Below are 3,508 nucleotides of genomic sequence, written 5' to 3' on the forward strand. Positions count from 1 at the left end.
TTCTCAGTCATGAGCCCCACGGTTGGCGTGGAACAGAAGATAGGTAACACAGTAGCTGAGCGAATGAGTGAATGAATGAATGAGCGAATGGGCTTGGCTTTGCTCTGGAACCCTAACGCCCTGCAAAAACATGCCTGACACCTCGTAGGTGTGCAGGGAATGACAACCTAAAACCCCTTGAGGGACTGTCCCCTCTGGCAGATTACACGTCCGTCCCTCCGTCTGAGAGGAGCAAGGGCTTGAACTGGCCTAAAGCCTCCGTGGTCCCAGAGGGCGTGACAGAGGGCGGAGCCTGAGGCCCCTGGCTCAGGAAGGGGCGGGGCAGAGCTGGGGGGGGGGGAGGCCTGTCCCCTGTCATCCAGACCACCAGCGTGGGGACCGCGCTTCTCCCTGGCAGGCTGGCGTTCTGGCATCTTCCCGAGGGAGCATGTAATCTTGAAGCGACTTCCCCGGGCCCGCCCGCGTGCTGCCTTGGGTTCCCAGGTGAGCTGCTAGGCACAGAAATGGTCTAATTTCCCACACAAGCCATGTCAAATATAATTTGGGTACAAAGTTGGTAATTATACGTCACATCAGTCTGATGTTAAAAACACTGAAAAATTTAGCAAGAAGAGACGAGTGGAGAGACGGAAGTCTGAGCCCGCGCCAGACAGATGCAGGCCGGGCCCCGCCCAAGCCAGCCTTTAATTAATAATAGCATGTTTTCAGGGACTCAAAGGATGAGGCCCCCAACTGCCTGAAACTCCTTTGTCTACCAATTACCGGGGTGGGGGAGAGGGCCCTGGAGGAGGGGGCGCGGGAGGAGGGGGGCTCCGGAGGAAGGGGGCACATGGATCCTGGCTGGGAGGTTGGGAGGGCTGGGCCGGGGCTCAGCCCACCTGTGGGCCAAGGCCCTGCTGCTAGTGGCCTGTGCTCCTGGGTCCAGGAGACCCATCCGGTGTCCTGGGCTAGAAGAAGGGGTTCACTTGCTCTCCGCTCAGGACTGACTGTGTGTGAGGAGCAATGAGACTTGGCTGTATGCCAAGCAATGACAGAAGGCTGAGGGTCGAGAAACTGCTTTTGTTCCTCTTCAGGTGGGTCTTTATTCTTTGTCCTTTCAAACAATTCTTTTTTTTTTTTTTTTTTTTGTCAGTCGTGGGGCTTGAACTCTGGGCCTGGGCGCTGTCCCTCAGCTCTTCAGCTCAAGGCCATCACCCTACCACTTTAGCCACAGTGCCACTTATGGTTTTCTGGTGATTTATTGGAGATCAGAGTCTCATGGACTTTTCCTGTCCAGGCTGGCTTTGAACCCCAATCTTCAGATCTCACCCTCCTGAGTAGCTAGGATTACAGGTGTGTGAGCCACTGTCACCCAGGTATTATTAGTTTTTGTTGGTACTGGGGTTTGAACCCAGAGCCTTGAGCTCATTCACCTTGCTTGCTTTGGTGCTCTATCATTTATGTCATGACTCCAGCCTGAGTTTTTCTGCTTCATTGGTGATGGGATCGCCCAGATTTTTCTGCTTGGCCTGGCTTTGAACCTCGAGCCTCTGGATTGGAGCCTCCTGAGCCAGGAGTTAGGATTACATGTGGGAGCCATATGAGTCTTATGTTTGGTTTGGTCTGGTTTGGTTTGGTCGGTATCAGGGTTGAGCTTGCTAGACATTGTCATTTGAGTTTCTTTTCAAATTGCCTTTTATTTTTCTGGCAATACTGGAGGTTTTTTTTTTTGCAAATAATTGAACAAATTCTTTCTGTAAGAACAAGGGCAATTATAATCCTAGCTACTCAGGAGGCTGAGATCTGAGGATTGCAGTTCAAAGCCAGCCCAGGCAGTAAAGTCCATGAGACTCTTATCTCCAATAAATCACTAGAAAACCGGAAGTGGCGCTGTGGCTCAAGTGGTAGAGCGCTCGCCTTGCTTTGAAGAGCTGAGGGACAGGGCCCAAGCCCAGTTCAAGCCCCACAACTGACAAAAAAAAAGGGGGGGCTGGGAAGATGGCTCAGTGGTAGAGTGCTTGCCTTGCACGCATGAGGCCCTCAGTTCTATTCCTCAGCACCACATAAGCAGTAAAAGCAGGAAGTGGGGCTGAGGTTCAAGTGGTAGAGCGCTAGTCTACAGCTGAAGAGCTGAGGGACAGCGCCCAGGCCCAGAGTTCAGGTCCCACACCGACACACACACACACAAAAAAAAAAACAAGGGCCATGCCGGGCACCAATGGCTCATGCCTGTCATCCTAGCTACTCAGGAGTCTGAGATCTGAGGATCACAGTCCAAAGCCAGCCTGGGCAGGAAAGTCCACGAGACTCCTATCTCCAATAAACCAGAAAACCGGAAGGGGTGCTATGGCTCCAGTGGTAGAGTGCTAGCCTTGAGCACAAAGAGGCTCAGGGCAGCGCCCTGAGTTCAAGCCCCGCAACCAACAACAACAAAAAAATTAAACAAGGCCATATCCTATTTTCTCTCCCAGGGGTCCTGTCACATAGCACATAGTAGGTGCTCAGTAAATATTTGTTACATGAGCATAGTATGCAAAACAAGTCTCTCCTTACTCATCATTTTAATGTGTGTGGATGGAATAGATCTCTCTCTCTGTCTCTCTGTCTCTCTGTCTGTCTCTGTCTCTGTGTCTATCTGTCTGTCTGTCTGTCTCTCTCTCTCTCTCTCTCTCTCTCTCACACACACACACACACACACACACACCTCTGTCCTGAAAAGCACTGGACAGGTAGTGCCCAGATAAAGGGGGTGGAGGCTGGGGGTTTAGCCCAGCGGAAGGGCGCCCGCCGGGCGCGAGCAAGGCCCTGGGTTTGGTCCTCAGCCCTGGAGAAAAAAAAAAAAAAGCTACAAAAGAGCAGATAAAGGGGGTGGCATCAAGTGTAAAGAGTCACAATTCCACACCTATGAGTGCTATGGCCTTGGGGCAGTTATGAAACTCTGTTTCTCCATGTCTGAATTGGGTGGAAGACCAGTTCTTTCTCTGATCGTTGCTGTGATTCTGAAAGAGCGACTCTATGAAAACACTGCAGACAGAGCTGGCGGCCGGTTCTTGCTTTGTGCTCACAGAGGGTTGAGGTGCGGCTCTGCAGTTGCTCCTCTGCTGGAAATCCGGGGGGCTGTGGGAAGCGAGGCGGCCAGCAGGACAAAGGAATCTGGAGTACACTTCCAGTAAACATTCGGGAATCTGAAATAAATTTCCAAACTAGGTATAGTGGGGCACACCTGTAATTCCAGCTACTCCAGAGGTAAAGGTGGGAGGAAGATGGTTCAAGGCTAGCCCAGGCTAAGTTAGCTGGCAAAAAAGACTATAAACAAAAAGTCCAGGGGCATCACTCAAGAGGTAGAGTGCTTACTTAGCAAGTATAGGGTTCTGAGTTCAATTCCCAGTATGAGAAAGGAGAAAGGGAAGGGGGAGAAGAGGGGAAGGGGAGAGAGGAGAGAAGGGGAGAGGAGAGAAAAGAAAGGAAAGAGGGAAGGAAGGGAGGGAATGAGGGAGGGAGGGAGGGAGGGAGGGAGGGAGGGAGGGAG

Source organism: Dipodomys ordii, unplaced genomic scaffold, assembly GCF_000151885.1.
Source record: "Dipodomys ordii isolate 6190 unplaced genomic scaffold, Dord_2.0 Scaffold6, whole genome shotgun sequence".
In the NCBI taxonomy this organism is placed as follows: domain Eukaryota; kingdom Metazoa; phylum Chordata; class Mammalia; order Rodentia; family Heteromyidae; genus Dipodomys; species Dipodomys ordii.